This window comes from Thermobia domestica, chromosome 12 (genome assembly GCF_964235325.1).
Source record: "Thermobia domestica chromosome 12, izTheDome1.hap1.1, whole genome shotgun sequence".
Classification (NCBI taxonomy): Eukaryota; Metazoa; Arthropoda; class Insecta; order Zygentoma; family Lepismatidae; genus Thermobia; species Thermobia domestica.
Genome location: NC_137465.1, coordinates 100,974,205 through 100,990,222, shown reverse-complemented (window position 1 = coordinate 100,990,222; position 16,018 = coordinate 100,974,205).

Sequence of the window (16,018 nt, the reverse complement as noted above, 5' to 3'; positions counted from 1 at the left end):
CTGTTACGTAAAAAAAAAGTACATTGCATGTCCCTCGCAACATTGTCTATCTAACGCAAACGGAATGGAACAAATTCATCAATGTATTCCAGTGTGTAAAACATGCAGTGGAAGTATGCAACAGAACAAGTATATTCCTAAAAAAGTACTTTTTTGAGAAATGTATCATGCATATTGTACAACATGTATCTAGATGTTGTAATGGTTGTCAACATCGTTCGTGGGTGCATACCTGTACTGATAAACAGTTTATTTGAGATCAAATGGACATTGAGTTTCCACCAATTGACATTGCAATAGACCGTAAAAACTTCAGCTGGAATTAAAATTATACGCTAAAGACAAACTAGTGCAAGTTCAAAATACATTGTATTGACAATATACAGATCTTTTATCTGGTATGGATGTATGTGATTAATCAGTACAGTGTAATAAAATGATCCATTTCAATGATTTGTGTTTTTTCATTTCTAGTACAACCCCATGTTCTGACATGTACTATTGCATCGTGATAAACAGTGTTGCCAGATGTTTTTGATCTAAACAGTTCCGGTTCTTTACTAATGAGTGCACAAACTTAAAAAATGTCAAACCAAAAATTTCCAAACAAAAATTTCAAACAAAAAGTTTACAAACAAAAATTTCGAACAAAAATTTTGAAACAAAACTGAAAAAATTTTGAAACGAAAAAAATTCGGAAACTAAAAATTTCAAACAAAAACTTTTGAAACAAAAATTTTACCAAAAAATTTCAAACAAAATTTTGAAACGAGAAATTTTTCAAACAAGATTTGAAACAAGAAAAATTCAAACAAACAATTTCAAACTAAAAATTTTGAAACAAAATTTGGAAAACGAAAAAATTTCAAACAAATTTTGAAAAAATCCAAAGAAAAACATTTTCAAACAAACTTCTACGTTTCACGGTTTACCGTCAAACTTTATCCGGTTTTTAACTATTCGATTAACAAATAAACGGTTTTGATCATATTTATCAATGAGTGCAAAATTTTGAGCGAAACGAAGATTTTTAAATCTATATATATAAAAGAGAACGTACAAATCCTTTGTTAGCTCATCACGCTAATACGGCTGAACCAATTTCTTTCATTTTTGGGGGGTTATTAAGATTTGGACCCTAGATGGTTTTTATCATATCACTTTAATTTTCAATTACCAGTGTCTTGAGATAATTGACCATTCAAGTGTCCATAACGTACAAATCCTTTGTTAGCTCATCATAGCTAAATCTAACCGTATTTATATGCAACCCACATGACCGTGTCACTCGGCGGGTTAACATAAATGACAGGCGATATAATGTTAACATTTACTCCAATCTTCTATGGTTTTTATCATATCACTTGAAAGCGAAAAAGTAAAAATTATCTAAGTAACAAAGTTTATTGCGTTCCGGGGTGACCCCAGCGAAGCGGGGTGAACGCTGCTAGTGTTAAACAAAACTTAAAACTGAATGCAGCAAAGATTTGAAATTCATCAACCAATCAGATTGTACGAAAGATAGTGATCATCCAATCAAATTGCATCAACAATAACTTTGCCAGTGTCAGATTACATCACCTTGTGACTAAATTTCAGTGTTGTAGCATGTATTGCCTTCAGACTATTAGTCATAAGGTGCAATAAGGTTAGCCGTCAGATTTCTAAAGCTCAAGGTCAAATTAACCAACACCAATTATCTTAGACTATGAGCTGTGATTAAAGTTCAAAGTATTGTTTCAAATTTCGCGCCTTATGTTAAAATTCTGTTTATCACAATTCAAAAATTTAAAGAATACTTCTCTCGATACACCTGTCTTAAAATTAACCATATCATTATATGTTCAATAAGGTCAATAATGTCCGTCAATTGTTTACCATAGTAGAACCAACTGTTTTCTAGAAGTGTGTACTCAAACTTAAGAAGTACCACAACAAATGAAATGAATCCCTGTTCACTACCTCATCAAGGTCAATCACGTGGTACATTCTATTGCTTACGTTTATATTTGGCGGAAATAATCAAAACTAATGACGTAATTTTATTTTGACAATTCTCAAATTATCCTACAAAGTTTTAATGTACCAATGTCCTGGATTCCTAATCACATCACAGGTCAATAACTGACCACGTTATCATATTAATATTTGACAATGAGTTACCCAAAGAATGAGAAACCATCCAATTTTAAGAACAATTACAAATTTATTGATTTGACAATAAGAAAGGTATCCCTCCCAAAATTTAAGATTGGTACAGAAATATATCTGTGTCTTATGAAAAAAGTAATAAATCATGTACTCATTCAATAATAAAACCGTATTAAGAAAGATAAAATAGGTCAATAACCTTTAAAATTTGAATATTTGTCCTTAAGAGGGACACCTTCTTGTTATTTGATAATTCCCAAATTTAAGAAATGATTCTATGTACCCCAATAAAATTTAAAAAGAAATATAAAAATATAAAGGTAATAAACCTCTGTACCCATTCATCCTTATCAAAGGGCTCATTTACATTTTTGACAATTTTTTTACCCATGAAAGGAAACGAAATTTATAAGAACCTATATTATTATACCAAATTGGACAATTTCCTAACTTTAAGGGTGAGCCACTGTACCTCTGCCAAATTTTAATCAATGTTCTCATGCCTTATAAAAGAAAATAGACCCCTGAACACATTCATACATTCATATAAGGTAATAAAGCCGCATCAAAGGAGGTCAATAACCTCCGTAATTTGAATTTTTAATATTTTTTATCCATGAAAGGGAACAAAAATGGAATACCCAAATTTATACTAATACGAATTACGGTCCTATAGTACTATTTAAAAAGTTTACATTTGACAATCTTCAAAATTTAAGGTAGCGGGTCAGTGTACTCCTTCAAATTTTTCAACGGATGCGCCAATGTATCTATATCATAAGGAATAGAAGAAACCCCTATACATGCCCATATAATCATATAAGGTAATAAGACCCCATCAAAGGGGGTCAATAACCTCCGAAATTTGATTTTTGATAGTTCTTTACCCATAAAGGTTACGTGATGGATCACCCATATTTATAGTGATACGTATTGATTTACTACAATACCAAATGCTTATATTAAACAATTTCCAAAATTTAAGGGGTGGGCCCCTCCGAAATTTTAAAAAGGATGCACTAATATACGTATGTCTTATGTAAGATAATTGACCCTTATATAATCATAGGATCTCATCAAAGGGGATAACTTAGGTCAAAACCAAACACGTGGTCGTACTAATTTTCGACAATCTTTTACCCATAAGAGGGAACGAGGTGGACCATCCAAATTTATCATGATACATATTGAGGTCCTGTACTATAATACCGAATGCTTAAATCGGAAAATTTCCAAAATTTAACGGGTGGGCCAAAGTACCCCTCCCAAAAAATTTAAAGGGGTGCACCAATATACCCATGTCTTATCATAGGAAATGAACACCTAAACATGACCATTTAACCATATAAGGTAAGAGGGCCTCATCTAAGGGGATAAAATGGACGAAGAACCAAACACGTTGTTGTACTAAAATTTGGCAATTTGTACCCATGAAAGATAAAGAGTTGGACCATAAAATTTATCATGATACATATTGAGGTTCTGTACTATGACACCAAATGGTTAAATTAGAGAATTTCCAAAACTGAAGGGGTGAGCCTAGGTACCCTCCCAAAAATTTAAAGGAGCGCACCAATATACCCATGTCTTATGATAGGTAATGGACCCCTATACATGGCTATATAACCATATAAGGTAATGAGACATCCTCAAAGGGGTAATGTGAACCAAAAAACCAAACACGTGGTACAACGTATTGCTTACGTTTATATTTTGGCAATTTTTTACCCCTAAAAGGGAACGAGGTGAGTAGTCATGTCTAGATTTCTCGTAGACAATAGATTTTATTGCCCCCTTAATTGCTTTATTACCTAACGACTTTCGATGTCAATATGGCCGTGTCGGCCTTGGGGAGGTTTTAGGGGGAGGTTGTTTTATTACCCTGTTTGTTAGGTGGTTAGACGGGTTCCTGGAAAAGGTTGAGTGTTAGGAGGGATGGAGTAGTTTCTAGAAAAGAGGTTGAAGGACATGATTTTGATAGGGTTGTTTCTAACAGCTATGCTATGATCAAATTAATTATTCTTTTATTTGTATTTTCTTAATAAGTTAGTCGGAACAATTGTACTGGTTCGCTTGCTGAGCAAGCTCCTTATTTATTGGAACGTATGCTAAAGCATACTCCATAGAACAATCTCTGATTGTGATTATATTAATTAATTCTTTTAATAAATTAATTGGAACATCTTATTTTACGGATTGCTTGCCCTACAAGCTCCTTATTTATTGGAGCGTATGCTAAAGCATACTCCATAGAACAATCTCTGATTGTGATTATATTAATTAATTTGACCATTTGCATAGCAACTTGTATTTTTTGTTCTTTCGTATTATTTATAATAATACTCGTTGTTATAAATTGGAGGGAATAAACTTTATTCATGCGGGACTTCTTAATTTGACGGATCGTATCTTTATTTTCTCGAACACTGTGTGAGCATACTAGAAATTTCGTGTATAGAATATGTATGTATACTTCGGTACGATAGGCATTGCTGATACATATACAGAGCGTGGTGCTTGTACGTCTTTCGCTGATGAACTTAAGACATGAACTGAACTTTTCGCGCGCTTTTTGGAAACTGGTTGGGCAAGAGGGAAAGATGGCGTTGTTGGGTAACAGGTGCGTGTTAAAACATGAAGACAAATACAAAGGAAAACCGACGACACGTTTAGTATACATCACAGAGTGCCGACAGAGTAATAAAAGAAGTTTGGCGCCAGGGTAGGTGAATACAAGACATTGTCGGCGAAGAATACAAAGAGGATTGACGTTGTGGCAGGTAAACATGTTGAATCATGCCCCTTTGCTAATTGGTAATAAAAAGAAGTTTTGCGCGGCGAATACAAAGAAGATTGAGATCGTGGCAGGTAAACATGTTCAATCATGCCCCTATGCTAATTGGTAATAAAAACAAGTTTGGCGTCATGGTAGTTGAACACAAGATATTGTTGACGGCGAATACAAAGAAGATTAAGGTCGTGGCAGGTAAACATCACAGAGTGCCGACAGAGTAATAGAAAAGAAGTTTGGCGTCAGGGTAGTTGAACACAAAACAATGTCGATGGTGAATACAAAGGAGAATAATGTTGCGGTAGATAAACATCACAGAATACCGACAGAGTAATAAAAACAAGTTTATTGGTATGTGAAATGACAATAAAAAACATTGTCGGCGAAGAATACAAAGAGGATTGAGGTCGTGACAGGTAAACATCACAGAGTGCCAACAGAGTAATAAAAAGAAGTTTGGTAATGCGTTAGGTGAACACAAAACAATGTTGATGGTGAATACAAAGAAGATTAAGGTTACGGTAGATAATAACACAGTAATAAAACATTGTTGACGAAGAATACAAAAGAAGTTTGGCACCACGAATTGTGGTACATGACGCGACAATGAACGGAAATACAAAAGAACTGTTGATCCTGTTGAAACATGAAGCGGTACTGAATGCAATAGAAGATTGTCACATTGATATGATACCGAATGAAAACACAAAAGAAGTTTTGCAGTATGAATTGTGTTGACACTTTTCTTTGTACGTAGATAACATTTTAAGTGAATAGTACAGGATATGAATAACATTATTGAGGGAATACTGTTGTAAGATGTGAATGAACGTGGTACAATGTTAATAATATTGACAATGTTGTTTCAAAAGAATGTTTGATCAATAAATGATACATGAGAACATAAATGAAATGTAAGTATATGTTTTCTCCGTCCCTTATACCTATTGAAAGTTGTATAGAGAATTGGGGAAGTACATTTGAAAATATTTTAAATGATGTAATGGGCGTGTTTTAAAGTACCACGTGATATGACGTCGACATAAGTTTTCCTTATATACTGGGTATGATGAGAAGACTGACATAGTATCATCATGGATTCGTCTGCCATTATAGTACAGCGAGAAATTCAACTTTGCAACGAAGTAGATTGGGATTCTACATTTGACTATGTTGAATCTCCCAACAAAAAGTTTAAATTGCATAGAGAATCTCCGGACTTGTTTATTGATGAAGAAACTTGCTATTTTTCACCGGCTTCTCCAGATGTCATTATAGAGGAAGAAACTTGCTCACCGGCTTCTCCAGATGTCATTATAGAGGAAGAAATTTGCTCACCGGCTTCTCCAGATGTTATTATAGAGGAAGAAATCATTGATTTAAGAGAAGAGCCAATATTAATTCCAACTTCGCCCGTTGGATCAAGAACAACTTCACCAGTACCAGTACCAGGAACACAGGAGCAAAAGTTTCAAGTTCCAACGATAAAGTGGACACTTGCAGAAGAAGAACAAGAAGGAAGATCAACATCTCCTGATTTATTTAATGAGGAAGAGGAGGAAGAAATTTGTAAGTTATTCAACGAGATAGAAGAGTGCAAACCCAGCACGCCATCACCAAGTGTTTCACCGTTGGACTTTACATCTTCACCCCAAAAGGTTCCATTGGATTTGCGTGTGCAGTACCAGTGCGAGTGTAATAGTAACTTTGTAAGTGAAACCTGTGTTAAAGATAGTATTTTAAAGTGGGAACCAGATACAGTTTTACTATGCCCTGGTTGTACCCTAAATTTTTTCAACCAGTTCGGGCACAGGTGCCTTCTTGTGAATATATTAACTCTCGAAGCAGAAGCATGGAAAATTATGGCAAGCAAAAATGTGAGAGACAATGTGTATTCAAATTATGTGAAATTGCATTCTGCTAACAAAAGAAGTGAACATTTATTTCATGAAACCTATGACAACTTATTAAAGAACCCAAATTATATTGAAGGACTAGTGACCATTTTATTAGAAAAAGATAGAAACGCGACAAAGTGATTTCTTTTTTGTATGTAATATAATCTGTATATATTATTTCTGTGTGTGTGTGTGTGTGTGTGTGTGTGTGTGTGTTTGTACATGTATATTATTTTCTATACTTGTTTGCTTGTATATATCTTTATCTCCAAATAAATATATACGAATTTCATTTCTTGATTTTTATTTAATAAAAGAAACTTTCCTAAATAAAAGCTATCATTGACATTTTACAAGGTGAAACTCATTTATGGTCTCTATCGTTTAAAATTGGTATTTGATGAGTGTTTTATATTTTTCTTGATTTTACTAATACTTTGAAGTATTTAAAAGTTTGGTGAGTATTTTACAAGTTTGCGATTTGAAACATAGATCCTCAAAGTTTGTGTAACAAACAAAACATACCCTGAATAAGAAGAGTTTATGTAACGAAAGATCCACATAAATAAATAAGAACGAATTTGTGCAACAAATATTTGATGAATTACACTTTATGAGTATTGTGTTAAGAAAAGTAAGCAGAGTTTCTGCAAGAATTTTTATTATATTCACAATCATAGATTGTTCAGAGTTCCACAGAAACTTTTTAATATATTTACAATAAAAAAAATTAACACTGACTTTGCAATGAGAAAGGATTTTCTAAGTTCACACTTAACTGCCCTTAGTATTTTACATAGTAATTATTTAACACTACATAACTATGTTGATGTAAGAGTATTACGGTAAGTAAAACGAAATAAGAAGATTGTTCATCGCATTCTTAATACGTTCACACAAAGTGTTCGATTAAATAATTACGAGATATTAAATAATACAACAACAACAACAAAAAATTAACACCGACTTTGCAATGGGAAAAAAGAATACATATAAAAACAGAAACTGATCTAATAATGAATTTAAATATGTATACTATGAACTAATATTATAGTATGATTAAAAATGCAACAACTTTTTACATACATACATGTAATATAAAAATGCAGAAACTAATTTTACAAACGCGATTCATAACATGCAGAAAGTGTTTTACAAATGCGAATCATAACATGCAGAAAATGTTTTTACAAATGCGAATCATGACATGCAGAAATTGTTTTACAAATGCGAATCATAACATGCAGAAAATGTTTTACATACAAACATCATAACATGCAGAAAATGTTTTACAAACGCGAATCATAACATGCAGAAAATGTTTTTACTAAGTGAATCACAACATGCAGAAAGTGTTTTACAAACGCGAATCATAACATGCAGAAAATGTTTTTACAAATGCGAATCATAACATGCAGAAAATGTTTTTACAAATGCGAATCATGACATGCAGAAATTGTTTTACAAATGCGAATCATAACATGCAGAAAATGTTTTACAAACGCGAATCATAACATGCAGAAAATGTTTTACAAACGCGAATCATAACATGCAGAAAGTGTTTTTCATACAAGCATCATAACATGCAGAAAATGTTTTTTTACAAACGCAAATCATAACATGCAAAAAGTTTTTCACATACATGTGGTATAAATGTCGAAAAGTGTTTTTCAAAAACAAATAATTAACACCAATTTTAAAACGTTCACAAATAAATTTGTTCAGAGTATGTATAACATACGATCCGTAAAAATATGAAGTGATTGAACAAAATTAAAATTAAAAAATGTAACTTACGAAAACTAAAATGAAACTTGTCAAAATAAAAATGCAACTTGTCAAAATGAAAATGCAAGTTGTCAAAACTAAAATGCAACTTGTCAAATAAAAATGCAAGTTGTCAAAATGAAAATGCAAGTTGTCAAAACTAAAATGCAACTTGTCAAAATAAAAATGCAAGTTGTCAAAACTAAAATGCAACTTGTCAAAATAAAAATGCAAGTTGTCAAAACTAAAATGCAACTTGTCAAAATAAAAATGCAAGTTGTCAAAATGAAAATGCAAGTTGTCAAAACTAAAATGCAACTTGTCAAAATAAAAATGCAAGTTGTCAAAACTAAAATGCAACTTGTCAAAATAAAAATGCAAGTTGTCAAAACTAAAATGCAACTTGTCAAAATAAAAATGCAAGTTGTCAAAATGAAAATGCAAGTTGTCAAAATGAAAATGCAAGTTGTCAAAACTAAAATGCAACTTGTGAAAAAATGAAAATGTAATTTTCAAAATTAAAAATGCAAGTTGTCAAAATGAAAATGTAATTTTCAAAATTAAAAATTTAAGTTGTCAAAATGAAAATACAACTTGTCAAAATGAAAATGTGAAGTTTTTCACATGCATGCAATATAAAAGTGTACAAACAAATTTTAGGCACGTGGATCATAACATACGGATTTTTGTTATATGCATATGTTAAAGTTTCATATGCACATGTTAAAGTTTTTAGTTGTATGAAATAATTTTAAGTACGATAATGTAAAACGCATTTACACAAAAGAAAGTTTTAAAATCATACATCTAAGGAAATAATATAAATGAAAACAAGTAATATACAGTGATAAAATTTTATTTACAAATTACAATAAGATATAGATATACATAGTTTACATACAGATACATTTGTGATTTTAACATTCCTTGATATATTGTTTAATACAATCTATATTTATATTAGTATATGTACAATTACATATTGGCCAATTTTTTGCTGAAAGTCTTTTATCACTTCTTTTTGTTAATTTATACACATTGTTATTATTATTATTTTGTAATTGATTAGCAGAAAAGTTTTTATTTTCCATTATTACTTTTTGTGCATATTATAATGTAAATCTTTTTGTAAGAATAACTCTGTAATTAACTGAATGTTATCTTTGTTTAACAAAATGTTATATAATGTATATGTAAATGTCCAATCATCAATTTCAGTATCACAATGTACTGTTGCAAAATCTTTATATAAGTCATCAAAACTTTGTGTGCTTACCATTCTACGCCATGCATTATAGCATAACATATCATAGTCTAAAGTAATACACTCATGTTCATTTAAATTTGCGCGATTTTGAAAACACCCGTAACACAAAAGTTCTCGCTGTGGTTTCCAACGGTCAATACATAATAACAAACACTGTTCATCTATAGAAAAAGAAGAACACCGATATTCACAATAATTGTATGTATTTAGGAAACGACATTGGTATTCACAGTATGGATTGTTGATACACATTTTTATCGTGTTCAAGATATGTTTCTCTTAAATCAGAAATGTGATAATCATTAAATGTAATCTGCTGATATGTATAGTTAAATTTGTTTATAAGATGCGGAATAATGTTTACGTCTATGTATTTCACATGAATTTTTAGATATTGTTTTAATATTTCTTCGCGTGTTGATTTCTTAATTAGGAAATTCCACACAGTAGTATTTAATTCTTCATCACTTTCACTTACACATTTATGCTCAGTTTCTTTCTCACTACGAATTGCACAACTTTCACAAAGTAATGGTTCAGAAAGTTTATATTTTTCTAGTAACTGTTTTACACAAACTTCATTTACTTCATTAGGAGTACAACCACACTTCACATCATTGAATATCAGAATGTCATTAGAAATTGTATTTTGATCTACCACTACTACTTCCTCTTCAAACGGTATTTCATTTGGGTATCTGAAATTTCGTCTATACACAGTATCGTCTATGCTAATTTCTTGTGTTGGATAAATAATCCTATATTTTTCAGCGTCTTCTTCAGGAATGTCAGGATCATTTGGATGTACAACAATAATTTTCTTTTGTTTTTCAAGTTCAAAACGTTTTTCACGTGGTGAAATGTACTTTACATGTTTACTTTGCGATAAGGAAAGATTGGTTTCAATTTCACCTTTCCTTTTCTTATTATGAAAAGAAGAATATGTTCTTAATTGTTTAACATTATGCAGGTCTTTATTTATTTCTCGCTTTGCAACTGCTGAAACATCTACCTTTTGACTGTACATCTTAACAACGTATCATCCACTTTATTTGTGTTAGTACAAGTACACGCATGCGCAGGATTTATAGTGCAAAGGTAGGGGATGCGCGAAACAAATGCGCAGAAAAATAGTATGAATATTTTAAAAGTTTTTTTTCCCATTACAATATTTGTTTACGTATTGAATTAGATTCTGTGTATTTTAAATATAAAAAAAATATTTAATTTGATACGTCAGACTAACTGCACTTTTTTTATTTTGATTGAATATAATATTAACTTAAGAATAACATTAATTATATACATGATCTTATGAAAATATAGTGTGAGAAAGTATGATTTTATTCATACAGATTTAATGGATGACAATTCAGTATTTGAATGTTACAGTACTATATCCACTTGTAATGTTTCATGATACAGAACATATACACAAAGTAAAGAAATATGCATGTAACAGTGGACATATACGTGTAACGGTTGACTTATGTTTGGCTTATGTTGCACATGTAAGGAAGAAGGTATCATTGAATGCACACATTGTGACACTCAACATGTCTTAACAGATACATATTGTACCCCAGAACTTCATAAAGCGTTAAAGACTGGATATAAAATTCTGCAAATGATTGAAGTATGGGAATTTGAACTGTTGGTTCTGAGCTTAGTCATTTAAATATATCAGGAAGCTTTAAGATTTTTACCTCATGTCAAATCAAAGGAGACAAAGAAAAATACATGAAAGAGTATCATGTATATGAAGGAATAGAATTAATGGAAGATAACATTAGGATGAACCCATGCATGAAACAATCTACACTTCATTGCACGGAAAATGGACATAACGATCACACTTACTGCAAAACAAAAGATTTTGTTTTACTTGGTGTTAACGCAACGCTATGCTACGGGTCTGAGGGTAAACACATGTAAACTTACTGCAGGCAGCATTCCCGCATTTTGGCTGTGTACCGACTATTGTGTTGAAAAGTTGCAAGTCCGCAAAAGATATTATTGATCTGTACTGTGTAGGCTTCTTTCGTCAAGACAATATGCTGAAAGCTACGTGTGAAAAAATTAGTGAATTTGTGTGTGTAGGGAAGACTACTGGCTTAACTGCTGATGATTCCGACGAGTTAATGGGTGTTTTTTCGGGAGGTTAGCACGAGTTTTGCACCAGAACATAGTATATGTTCTACATTGTATGGTACAGGCAGTCGGGAATGCTTTCGCATTGTTAATAGTAAAACTAGGCACTATCCTTATTTTGGTCTGCGTGGAAAGGAAGTTACCATTGAATGTATGCACACTAGTGGTATCGAAGAACCGCAAACATATGTTCGTTTATTATTCGAATTTGTACAAGAACATACACTAAATGACGTCAATGATGATGATATTTTTATCGGTATTACTATTGAAAGTTCGCGTCAAAATTAAACAAACGATGTACATAACATGACATCCTAAAAAGGAATTGAATCCCGATGTATTGTTCCATATAGTTGAAAATGTTTTAAATAGTAATGAACATTTTTGGAAAGAAGGGAGATCCATGCAAGGGAAAAGGTTGAACCCGTGGTTCGGTCAAATAAGAAGATTATGCAGCGCTTCGGAAAAAGTGTTCCATCCCATTGGAGAAACATTGTATATTGTCATCCTTGGAATGGGTAAGACTGATCAACGTTGTAACTACATGTACAAACTAAAGAATCATCCTGAGCTAGTATTAAAACACGCTATGGATTTGTGCATTGATCCCAATGTTAGTATTGACCATTAACATGGGTGCACTATTACTGATGCGAAGAAGTTCGAAAACAAACTAGCCTCTGAACACCAGATAATTATTATTTATGAGAAGAACAAATGAGTTAAGAGTATAATATACCCGTGAATTCATGCAAGCAAACAAAATTTACACCTTGTATGAGAACCAATTGATAACTAACATACATAAACGTTTGTAACCCAATGTTTTTGTGGTTATTGTTTGTAGGATCTTACATGTATTATAGTGAATATCTTACTATCACTTATTTAGTAAAAATTATCTATTCATTCTTACATTATGAAACTTTTAACACATGCTAACAACTCATCAAGACTTATAAACACTTATTTCCCAAATAATTCTAGCAGAAGCGTATCTTTCATTATTTTAAATTGGGTTGTACATAGTTTTCATTTTGTATTGGTGTTAATCAGTTCTTTGCAGCATTTACCACATTCTTTTCATCATTATCAAAACATATCTTTAAAATTATCGCACTATACCGAACTATGCAGTAACTATTGTCAAGTTTCTTAGAGAATTACAGCAGTTAGATTTATTTGTTATCAGTTTTACGCTCACAGAAGAAATCAAGTCATACCAAATCCTTTTTACACTTTGTATGTGTAATATGCCTACAGAGGAGTAACATTTTATCCATACGTCTATTATTTCTTCATATTTTTCAATCACAAACACTATCACTATCACTATGGTTTTTATTCCAAATTAAGAATTTCTTAAAATCTTTCTGCAAGAATATTTCTATCAGTTGATTAAGAAATGTATCATTATGAATGGCATCATCATATATATGAAAAAACTGTTCTAATTTATTAAAAGTATTGCCGTGCATCTTTTGAAACTCATGCCAAATTTCATCCTGTGTATCAATATCCATAACAATACTTAGTACTTTTGTTTTCAATATATTTTTATCTAACAGAATACAGTCATGGTTTATTGCGTCTTTTAATCCGCGTGCACATCCACTGCAAAGAAGCATACCTCTTCTTTTAGATTCCCACACTTGAAACGCATTTATTAAGCACTGCGTGGTTATGCGAATGTTATCGCAGAAACAAAACCATACGTTTTCAGCATTAGACATTTTCAGTTTAAATTTTCAACAGTTTGAAAATATTGTTTTTATGTATTTTCTAAAACACTAGGCACAAATATTTTCACTGTCCACTATACGAAGAAGAAATCTTTTTCATCGACTACAACGGTACAAGATTATTATATGTACCTTTGTTAACCCTGGTATTTATACGTTTCGCCGTAGGATGTATTGTATTATCTGGATTAACCAATGAAAACAGGTTTGAACAAGTTTAAAGTAGACCTGAAACTCATAGTTTCCACCCCATTAGTTTTAGTTGCTATTCTTTTATGATTATGAAGTGATTCTTATATTCAAATTAACTTGAATATTTCATCTTTGCAACAGTTTTCTTATAACTGACAAAGTCACCCATGCCATTTACCCGCGCTTGCTTGAATATCACATCTTTGCAACAGTTTTCTTATAACTGACAAAGTCACCCATCCCGTTTACCCGCGCTTGCTTGAATTTCTATATACTAACATTTAAATTAATAATTAGAAATCACGATACCTGAACACCAATAGATCCTTTGCATGTGTTTGTTTTAATTAGACTATTGGATTCCAACGCAATGTGACAGTTTGATTTGATCCATAAATAATCCCTTTAAAAGTTAAAGGGAAGATTTTAACAATGTTTACTAGATTTTCCGATTCTTAAGTAGTCCTTTGCTCTTGTTATTTTCCAATATTGATTATCTTAAGCTGTATCTAATTATCATTTTCTTACTTTTGACCAGTCTCTCTCTCTCATGCTGAGTTTCCTACTTTGTCCACAGTCGTCCTATTACCCATTGAAGCCTTAGCGGTTTACTCCCCATTTCTATTTGCATTCGGTATTGCTTTTGACTTGGTTCCAGCGTAAAATTCATCAGAGTTGTCAACCGGATGTGGGTAGTTGCTCTACTAATGCAGAAAAGTATGTGGGCAGATAAGTACAACAAACAATATCTAAAATAATATTGGTCATAGGAAAGATCAAATGGGAGTAATAAATTGTTTAAGGATCTGAGAAGTGAACTTTGTGCCGGACAATATTGTGTTCGTAACTTTTCTTGGGAATTTTCCCCGTTTTCCCTCATAGTTTTATTCATTTCCTTTAGCCTAACCGACATAAATGTGGTACGTAATACTCAAAGATTTCATTTATTTCATTGTTTAAGGAGAACGAGAATGTTTGTCAGCATTGTTTAGTGTAGGTTGCGAATATATGTTGCAGATGTACTCGCTGTCCAAATCAGCTATTTTGCTACAAACTTATACAAATTCTCATATTCAGTTGATAAATCTCCGAGTAACGATATTGATCACAGCGCAGTACACTTTTTATAGATAAATAGATACTGAGACCTTCATAGCTAACATGTCCTTAAATACTGATAAGCTCAAACAAAGAAAGAAAAAAATCTAATTCCTAATAATATTTATAGTAAACTGAGCAAATTATAAAAGTTTCCAACATCAGCCTCTGCCCCCTTTCCTTCTTACGTTTCATGAATTTGGAATTTATTTTACGGATAAAGTGTGGTATATCACCTATTTATTTATCTGTTGTACAATCAAATAGCTTTATATGTAATAGGGTACACATCTCTGATGTGGTAGTTTGTGATTCGATTCCCAACACCCATGTTTTCCTTCATTTATTCACCCACATGTCTTAAGAGGTGTTCTTCATACCCACTAGAAATAAAGATTTCAGTTCAAGTATACTTTCTGACTTGAGCCCATTCAACTTGTTGGTATTTAATAGCCTCAGCTATATATCAGGTCTAATTTTGAAGTGCTTACTTATCATTATTTAGTGTTCAAACAATTTTAACAAGGAGTCTGCTACGCATATGCACTCTAAAATAATACGAAAAATTACAGTGAGAACTATGAAATTGTTGACAAATCCATCATTAGGTTAGTTCTAGCTTCGTATTGCTTATGAGGAATTCAGTTGAGTCTGAAGAAATAAAATGATGTGAACTATCAAATCGTTGTAAAGAAAGATAGGAACATATTTCGCAAAACCATGAAGATTATTGAATACAAAGTTCTTGTAGTGTACATCCTATTTCTCTCCCTATCTCCATCTCTGTACCTCTCTCTATCTTTCTCTTCATCTCTCTCTCCCTATCTTCCTATCTGTACCTTTCTCTCCATCTCTGAACTTCTCTCTCTCCCACCATCTCTGTACCTCTCTCTCTCTATCTTTCTCTTCATCTCTCTCTCCCTATCTTCCTATCTGTACCTTTCTCTCCATCTCTGAA